Genomic DNA, 10,563 nt, shown 5'->3' on the forward strand with positions numbered 1-10,563 from the left:
TCTCCCCCCTTGGCTGTTTCAGCATTGTGCTAAATTGGGAAGAAGAAGAGTGTTCTCTTCTTTTGATGAATGGGCTGGCTTGTTTGGCTTGGGCCTATTTTTGGGTCCGGTTCAATTGGTTCGGCCCGTTCAGTCCAATTTTTGACCAAATTTTTTGAAATTAGTGTCAAAATTCTTGTTTTAATGAGTTCTATCCTAATTTAATATAATATTCACATTTTTAATTTTCTTTAAATTTAATTTATTGACTAATTATTTACTAATTTAGCAAAGTTTACGCACTGAGCATGTAATTAAATGGTTGTGGGCACTATGTGAATTGTGATGCATGAAAGAATTAAAAAGGGATATGATGATTTCATTACATTAGGGGTGACAATGGGTAGGGTAGGATAGAGTTTTGATTTAATCCTAATCTTACTCGCGAGTTGAGATTTTTATATAAACACAACCCTGTCATATCTGCGAGTTGAGAATATCCCAGCTCTAACCCTACCCGTTCTTAATCCGCAGATACTCGACTCTACTTGCGAGTTACCAAAAAGATACAACGTTATTACATACCTTAATGATAATTTAAAATAAAATTAACGTTTATGTGAAAAAAACATATTAAATTATTAATTAATGATCTTCTCTTATTGGCTAAAAATTTTTTGCATTTCGGTCTTTGATTCAACATCCACTTGAAACATATTTTTATATAAATATATAACATATACATATATAAGGTGCGAATTGCTCGGATAAAATTGAAGTTCAACCCGCACCCTACCCTATTCACTGTGAATTGGATTGGCAACTCTACATCTCTACTCGACCGAATTGGATCAGATTAAATACCCACGAGTAAGGTGCATATTGCCAGCAGTCCACCACTACACTACATCTCTCTCCCAAAGACCACCATGTGGAATTGTATATGATCTATCCATATGTGTATATATATAGTCACCATAGATTATTTTTTATTTTTATGTTTACTATTTTCTTTTTTTGTCATTGCTACATCAATATATAAATGTGTTTATGATTAAGATAGACTATCTTTTATGAATGTAACGATTAATTATTCTTCTTTAATTTAATTACTCAAAAAATTTAATATATAGATATTACAAACAAACAACGAATGCATTAGTAAAAAAATTACTTTTAACGATTATTTATTTTATTTTTAACAACAATAAAAAATAATCGATAATATATTTATTGACAATTGGACATTAACTACCTTATTTTTATGTTTATCGCTAAAAAATTTTAGCATTAATTATACAATTGTCAGTAAAAAAATCAATAGCCACAAAAATTATATAATTACTATAAAAATATTAGTTAAATAAAATATATAATGTTATTACTACTAAAAATAATTTTTATTGTAGTGATGTATGTATAACGTCCCCAAATCTCACGAGGAAAAACTCAATGTAATTTATCCTAAACCTTTTTATGCTAGCTATAAGTGGTAAAACTTTCTTTATTTCAACTTAAATTTTCATTATCATAATTTTTCAAGTCATCATGTATATAATTCTTTTACTTGAGAGCATTCTCCACGTATCTTTTAATTCCATTCTCTAATTAACAAATTTTACATTGATATGGAACAAAATATAAGGCATCATGACAAAATATATATATAGGACAAAGCTATGGTCCTCACATTTAGAAGCTCTCAAAGATACTTACAAGCTAAGAGTTCTTTTGCAATATATCGATTAATAAAGAAGTCTAATTTTTTAATCTCTCTCAAGTGTAAGACACGGTATATTTTGAAGAGATAAAATGAAGTTTGGCATTCAATTTTTAGGCAATAACAAGTAACAAATAATTACAAAGACGCAGACACATAACAAGTAACAAATAATTAGTAATTACAAAGATGCAGACACAAGACACATTTATTTAGCAGATACAGCTCAAGGTAACTCCTGGATTCTTTCTCTGGCTACAGCTTTTTCCTCCCATTTGTTGCTTTTTTTTGGGGGACGTCCATGTCACTAATAATCCTAGTACAAGGTTGATCCTAAAGATTACACCAAATGGTCCTTGGAGAATCAGAATAAACCAGATGAGGGTTAAAACAGCATGGGTGCTATTGAATTTCGCACCCACAACAAGCATCACAGCAACAGTCAATATAATCCAGAAGAATATGAAGAATCCAATCAGGGAATTGAGCTTGGACATGTTCACATGTTGATTTATAAACTTCAGGACAGAGCATAGAAGATTACTGAGTACCTCCTTATATTTCCCTAGACTTAATTCTTCCTTGACCGTACACATGGTGGATTGACTGACATTGCTCAAAATATCGCACACTATCAAAAGGCCAAGTGTCGCTCATTACCCACGTTGTGCAGCTACTCTGAGCCTGTATTCTGGAACACCTTCCTCATCGTGCTGTTGGGCCTATCCAGAGAGGAGGGAAAACAAAGATAAAGAATCAAGATGAATTGAAAAATGAGTAAATAATCAAAATATTTTTTTTGATATTTAAAGACTCGCATAATCCAACAAGAAATACCATAAGAAATTTCACTAAAGAATTAAAATTGGCGCACCTGATTATCATTGAAAGCCATTGGTGCAACAGAGGAGTTTGTTGGATTGAAATTATGGCCTTACAAGTGGGAGAGAGCAATGAACAAGAGAGGGAGTGTGTGTTAGTTAAGAAATAAACTTTATTAAGATTGGCGTGCAGGTTAATAATAGCAACCCCAAGTCAGGAAAGAAAAATGCTTCTTCCTACTGAATACTGTTTAAGTAATCAATTGCTTCAAAGTTCCAATTGCATAAACAAGGTGAAAAAGGAAGGAAGCAGGGTGTGGAACTAATAAAATCAGAACAGCTAAAAGTACAGCATGATTGGTAATCCTTCCCAGAAGCCTTGCATTGCAGTGCCATAGCATATCATATTATCAAATCTGAGTTAACTCCACCAACCAAAAGTTCAATTGAAGCGCCTAGCATGATCATCAATGTGCATATAGACAAATTAGTTGTTCCACACCAGAGAAACAGGACCAGGTGGAAACCCCATTTTTCCATTTCAAAACCCCCAATGTAACGCCATTTGTCTTCTCATTTGTTTACATAGGATGGAGCTTTGGAAAATAAGATTCAATATCAATAACGCATTCACAGCCAGACTCGTTTTCTTTCTTTTTTTTTTTTAATTCTATATACGTAAAAATGAAAAAACTATCCCATAAAAATTCTATAATCAGTACCATATTCATCTCAGTGATGATTTCTAGCAACAAAAAATCTAGCTTAGTGATATTTTCAACAACAAATTATTTAGGGTTCAGTGATAATCAGTAACAAATTCACGTCGGTGATTATTTTCAACAACAAAAAGATCAGACTAGTTCAGTGATATTTTCCGCACCAAAATCAAAGACAGTAACAAAACAGAAAAGGAAAGAACAAGGAAATTTGTTGGAACTCACCAAATTGGGACCAGCTTCTGGTTGCGCGGAAGAAGCTGACGGCGGGGAGGAAGTTGACGGCGACGAGGAAGCTGATGGCGAGGAGGAAGCTGACGGCTAGAAGGAAGCCCCGGACCTGCTGCTTCTGCCTCTGGCAACGACGAGCACAACGAAGGCGCAGGACTAACTGCGAGACGGTGACGAGACAGGGAGCAACGACGACGACCAGTCCCGGGACCTGCTGCTTCTGCCGCCGGTAATGACGAGGGCAGGGAAGGCGCGCGAGCGCGACTGAGTGTGAGACCGGAGACCATGAAAGAGACCTGAGCCGAGAGAGCGACGACGAGTTGAGTGCGACACCGGAGACAGTGAGAAAGACCGGAGCCGAGAGAGGGAGAGAGCTTGGGTGCGAGAGCAATGAGCCGGTGAGAGAGTGACGTTGAGGGAGGAGGAGGTAGAGCTTAGGATTGCTGAACCACGTCGTATCAGAAATTTAAGAAAAAAATATTTAATTCATAACCGGGACCGATTTAGGTGAGTTTTATGGTGTAAAGAAAGATTTTTTTTTATATTTATATATTTGTGTTGTTAAAAGGATTGTGAAATAAGTGTATAAAAAAAAGTGCGATTAAAAGGTTGTGAAAACCGGATCTGTCAATAAATCTGTTAATAAATCGGTAAGATGATTAATTCATTAGTTCAATGGTTTGATCGAAATTTAACCAGAATTCAACCGATTTTATTAAATATATAACATAATTATTAAAAATTCAATATACAACTTTGAATATACAAATTCAATAATTTCTTAATTAATAAAATTTAGAAATTTATAATTTGACATAATAATTTATTCATATATTATTATTAAAATTCTATAAAATATAATTTTTTTAACTAACTTCTAAATTATAACAAAATAATTAGCAAAAAAATTCAACCTTTAACTTAGAAAATATTTTAGTACAGAATAAACTGTTGGTTTAAATTAATAATCTGTGTCTAAAGTTTATTTCAAGTTAGACAATGTCTATGAAAAGGTAATCCAACACTCAAAGCTGGTTAGAGATCTTATCTCTGCTCTCTGAGTATCGATTGGCTACTATTTGAGAGGAACTTCTATAAAAGAAGAACCGAGGCAGACAACTAAAAATTGGTCATTGCAATAAAAGTTTAGAATCACAAACTTACAATTAAAAATTTCAATCCATCGGCAACGAAAAAAATTCACAATTACAGCAAATTTCAACAACCTTTCAATCTATTCAACAATAAAACTCACAAAATTTAGAATCACAAACTTACACTTACATTTAAAAATTTCAATCCATCAGCAACAAAAAAATGTCATAATCCGCTGGATGTTACAAGGGAGTACCTCAAAGAAGTGTTAAATAGGACTCACATTCATGAAAAACTAACATCAGTTTCATCATAGCTTGTGAAGTTTGAACCCAAAAACTCTTAGAACATAGCTCTGTGATGGTTTTTGTGGCTTCAGTTGTCCATACGTCATGAGGAAGAGGTGTGGAAATGTTGTCCCAAAGTATGCTCCATCAATGTCTAAATGGAGTCAAGAAAATTTGACAAATTCAAGATACTATGATCAACATCAATTCAAAGAAAAAATATAAAGCCAAAACAGCAAAAAATTACAGCCATCCCAAAACACATGGATAGACAGCATAGTGAAATACAATAATCCCAAAAATCACACGGAATAGCAAAAAGGAAGTATACCTAGAATTTTGAGTATAACAAACAATCAATAAATTGAAAATTGATAGAAAAATGGAATAAGCCGTCCTCCAAAAATATCTTATTATCTCCAAAGGAAGTATTCAGTTATCTTGGATTTTTACAGCAAAATTTTAACAAAAACCTTTCAATCTATTCAACAACAGAACTTAGAAAACTCAAAATCCAAATCCAAATCTAGAGAATCTAGAAACAGAAAACTAACCAAAACAATCCAAACTTAATCTCCAAACTAAATTCAAAACCACATGTGCAGCAATCCAACTCAGAACACAATCCCAATTCAGAAGCCAGAATCTTAGAAATTAAAACTGAAGAAACAGTGGCTTAATTATAACCGGAGACACGACGAAGGAGGAACAGTGGTGGCAGAGTAAGCTCGGAAGAGGATCATTTTGCAACGGCGAGGCCACGAGCAGTGATTTCACAGCGAGGCTCTGGGTAGTGATTCACGGAGGAGAGGATGCGTTTGAAGAGGATTGAGTAACCATTTGCATGACATAGAGGAGAAGAGGATCGAGGACGAGGACAACGACGACACCCTCTATCACTGCCGACGACAACGATCACAGAGACGGTGAGCACAAGAGTGGCGGCGGCTGCGGGACTGACGGTGGCTAGTGACCGGGGCTTCATGACGATGGCTGGGGGCTGATGGTGGCGATGGTGGTTTCTCTCATAGGTTAGGAAAATTAGGAATTTCGGTTGGAATGTGAGAATGAGACAGAAGGGAGAAGGTCGGGTGTTTTGGGGGTGGGGTTTTTACTTTTTTTTTTTTGAGAGAACGGGTCTTTTTTGAAAAACCTGACCAGTTCAGCCGGTTCACTGGTTAACCACCAGTTCGTCCAATTTTTAAACTGGTTTTTTGCAAAACAGTTTTACGTATTACCCGAACTGGCTATAAGATCGATTCCAAGTTAATCCGGTTGAACCGGCCGGTTCGATCCGGTTTTCAGAACCATGGATTAAAGACAAACTCTGTTCATAGTAACTGACATGTTTTATGTTGACATCAATGTCATATGATGGTGGTATATAGAGTAAGCTGGTTAATTGTATTCATTATGATTAATTATTAAAAATGATATTGGGGCTAGTTATAGTTGTATTTTTTGTTTAAACAATTTTGAGAAAGTAAAAATAAATTTTGATTATGGACTAACCTATTGATCCCAATATTTTTTTGTCCTATGAAATTTTGAGCGTGTGTTTTTGTAAATTATTAAGGTTGCAAAAGGATTATATATACTCAACAAAATAACTCCACTAAACTCACATAAAATTTAGACTCTATTTTTTTCATAAATTAATTTCTTTTATTCACACATAAAAAATTAAACTTAACTCCCAAACATATAATAATAACTACTTATTTTAATATGTGTGTATATAATTATATATTCGTATATAAATATATATATAATTATTTATATATAAATAAATTAAATTATGTATATACATTAACATATATAAATAAATTAATATCTTTTTCAAAGTATATATTACTAAGTAAAATTTTTATTATTAAGTAATTATATTCTAACGGTATTTTTAATAAGTTTCAACAACTATTTCAAAAAAAATATTTAAATTAGTACTTTAAATACTAAACACATATAGTCTAACGGTAAAGATTCATTTATAAATATTTAGTTAAATCTTACACCATATATTCTAAATGTTAAATCATACTTTTTAAATCTTAATCTATAAATCTTAAACCTTAAACCTAAATTCTAGATTATAAACCATAAATTTTAAACTCCTAAATTTTTAACCTTAAATTCTTAATCTTGTAGTTAAAGTCAAATTGTGACCCTAGAAGCAATATTTTAAAAAAAGTTTGATTACTTTCATGTATTTTTATATGGAAAAATATTGTTTATACCATTAATTATATCTATATAATAAAAAAAGTTTAGAAGTCAACACTTAACCAATTAAAAAAAGTAAGTAATTCAATACCATTAGATGTAATCTCACACTATTAAAAATATTAATAATAATTAATTAATAATTACAAATCACAAAATTTACTACCCTTAACACTCCTCTATAATGAAACTATTTGAAAAATATATATTTTCAAAATGCAAAAAAATGCCCAACAGTAAATATATATTTTCAAAAAATATCTTAGAGATTGGTTTTTGATGTGATTTTTTGTAAGTAAAATTATAAAAATGAGATATTTATTATCCTTAAAATTTGATCATTTTTTAAGTATATATTTTTTGTAATTTTTTTGTTAACAACCAATAATATTTTTAAAAATCACAAGAAAATATATACTTAGCAAAAAAGTCACCAAATTTTAAGAATAATAATATCTTATTTTTCTAATCATGATTGCAAAAAATCGCATCTAAATTCAATCTCTAAAGTATTTTTTGAAAATACATATTTACTGTTGGACGTTTTTATCGCGTTTTTAATTATTTAAAGGTATTTTTGTCGATAGTAAAATTCGGATACATTTTTATCAGGATTTGAATAATTCGGAGACCTTTTTTGTGGTTAACTATGATAGATGTGATATGTTTTCATAGTATATTATTTTTACATGTACCAATTTTATTAACGTGACACAATGATAATAATAATAATAATAATAATGTTACGATAGGTAATCGGAGATTAATGGGTTGAACTCGTTGGGTTGGCCCAATTATCTGAAGGAGAGAGCCCTTTGACTAGGTTCGCGTCTGAGAGCTTCCGTCCGACTTGTGTGTATGAGAGAATGGGGGGTGGTACCTGCAAAGACACTCCGATACCTAAGTCAGCAAGGGTCTAAGCAAGTTTAGAGAGTATTGGGACTTAGAGATTCTTGAGGAGTGTCAGTGTATTTATAGTGGTGAACCAATAACCACCGTTGGAGTAGTTCCACCTTTTAAGGAGGATAACCGTCCCTTTATCTTAGGAAAGTTGGGATATGGCTCCTGGAAGTGGGTTGAGAGATTTTAGGGGTAGTTACTTATTTGAATGGGTGTTATCCACCAGCTAATCTTCTCTCCCGACTTCCTTAGAGCAAGTCGTGGCTAGATCCGACTTCTTGAGAGAAGGTCGGTGTCGAATGAGGGCCAACCTTTGGATCGGGCCTTTCGTTTGGACCTGAGCCTTAGTGTTGGGTCAAGGTATGAACAGTGCCCCTACTCGAGTATAATCTCTTTTCTTTAAGAGTTGGACTCGAGTATTTTATCTCGGGCTTGTAGCCGACATGGTGAGGAACCGACGTGATTTTTCAAAACCGACGTGATTCAAAATTTCTCAACAGTCACGTCTAATGAAACATTGCATCCGTTAGGGGTTTTTATGCTTACACGTGGGGAGCAGTTACATTGTTAATGGCGCATCTCTTTAATGACCGTTTTGATTTTACCATTATGCCCTTGGAGTGTTTATAAATACTTTTTCCTCTTTTTCTTTGTTCTCTTTTTGAAAAACTTTTTGCCCTCACTCTCTGTTTGAAAGAAACTCCTTCTGGTCGAAAGAAACTTCTTCCTTCTCCGAGTCACTGTCGCCTCTGCCCTTCTTTGCAAGCAAAAGTCAGTTCTTTCTCTTCTCTTTTATTAATGAATGTACTTTTGTTTGCATGTTTTGTTTAGAGGAGTGTTCATAGCAAGTATGGTTGTAGGTCTAGTGTTTCTGTTTTACTGAGGAACTTACTTTGGCCTTTTCTCCTATTTCTTTTACTGGAAAGGATGACTTCTTCCGTTTTTGAGTGGGTAGATGTTATTGTTTTTGGGGAGGAACCCCTAGTAGACACAGATTATATTACCGACCTCCGCACCCACCATAGAATATGTGGCTCTGATGATGATGAGCCTAAGTATGAGTTGATTGCCCTGGGTCCAGAAGACCGGGTCTGTTTTGGGAGGACTTCTGATGTGGACCCTCATTTTTTTTATGTATGAAAGCCTTTTTACCCGCCTGGGAGTTTTTCTACCTTTTTCTGATTTTGAGATCTCTGTTCTATCTCACTGCTGAGTCGCCCCTACTCAGATTCACCCCAACTCTTGGGGTTTCTTGAAGATTTACCAACTTGTCAGCTAAGCACTAGATTTTTCAACCTCTTTGAAAATCTCCTTTTATCTTTTTCATATGACCAAGCCCTTTAGTGGGCAAAACAATAAGCAACAGTGGGTGTCTTTTTGAGCTATTCAAGGCCGGAGAGTTTTCAACCTTTTTGATGAGTCCTTCCATGATTTCAAAAACTTCTTTTTCAAAGTTCATGCCGTAGAGGGTCACCATCCCTTTTTCTTGGATGAAAATTCTTCTCCCCATTTTTCCCTTTATTGATCAGAGGCCTCTCCTGTAGAGAAATATGGCCTGAATGACTTGGACGAGCTGGAGGAGGCTGTCGTGGGGTTCTTCTGAAAAGTTTGGGGAAGACTCCCTTATCTTGATACAAAAAAGTTTCTTCAGGAGTCTCTGACTTTTATACAAACTCAATTAGGTAGCTTTATTGTTGTTTTTTTATTATTTTTCGACTTGATTTTGCTACTTCCGACTTTGATCTCTTTTCGAACTGTTATTTCCGACTTGTAGGCTGATTCTTTTATCTTTTTTTTTTTGTAAAAATGGTTAAGAAGAATTCCAGCTCCTCCTACCAGAAAGCTTAAAATGCAAAAACGAGATCTCGGGCCCAAGTTGACGCCGCCAGGGCTGCTGGCACTCTTCCTCTTCCTCCTTCTCCTCCTACTCCTCGTAACTTGGGGACTTCCTCTCGTCCCATTATGGTACCTTCTTCTTCTGCCTATTCTCTTCCTTCTCCTCCCCCTCCGCCCCGATCTTCCCCTGAACCCGAGAAGAAGAAGCGTAAGACTTCTGGCTCTTCTTCGGGGGCTTCTACATTCGATGGTCCTCAATTTGTCCGGAACCATGTCTTTTCTCATACATCAATCAGTATGGAAGATGCTATGGTTTAGAACCATCTGAATGTTATAGTCCAGGGGAGCGTTCGGGCAGCGGGGGTGTGTACCAAACTCCTTGACATTTTGGAGAATACTCTCCTTAGCTCTTTGGGTTCTGCCCAGAAAGTGGAGGAGCTTGAGGGGAGGATTTTCCTTTATCAGGAGCAGGAAAAGAGGCTAAAGGAGGAGGTCGCCAAGTTGAAGGAGGAGAAGGATCGACTTCGGGAGAGGGAGAAGAAGTTGACGGGCCAGTGTGCCATGGCAGAGGGCCTCAAGGAGAAGGTGGAGCATAATTACATTAGGCTCTTTGGGGAAAACCTTGATTTGGAGAAGGAGCTAGCTGGGTGCCGAGATGCCTTCCAGGATTTGGAGGACTCGATAGCTGAGGGTGCGGAGGAGGCCTGGAGGGTCTTTAAGGAACAAGTCAGAGTTATTGCTCCCGACTTGGA

The 10,563-nt window shown here is 35.1% G+C and overlaps 1 long non-coding RNA gene across 1 annotated transcript; it reads right to left on the reverse strand.

The window, feature by feature from the left end:
- Nucleotides 1-1,776: 1,776 nt before the first annotated feature.
- LOC112696826 (uncharacterized) lies at nucleotides 1,777-3,979 on the reverse strand. Its single transcript, XR_003150940.3, has 3 exons — nucleotides 3,465-3,979; nucleotides 2,574-2,632; nucleotides 1,777-2,421 (listed from the first exon to the last, which is right to left on the reverse strand). It is a non-coding gene; the product is annotated as an uncharacterized lncRNA (long non-coding RNA).
- Between the last annotated feature and the right edge of the window lie 6,584 nt (nucleotides 3,980-10,563).

The sequence above is a fragment of the Arachis hypogaea genome, chromosome 6 (assembly GCF_003086295.3).
Source record: "Arachis hypogaea cultivar Tifrunner chromosome 6, arahy.Tifrunner.gnm2.J5K5, whole genome shotgun sequence".
In the NCBI taxonomy this organism is placed as follows: domain Eukaryota; kingdom Viridiplantae; phylum Streptophyta; class Magnoliopsida; order Fabales; family Fabaceae; genus Arachis; species Arachis hypogaea.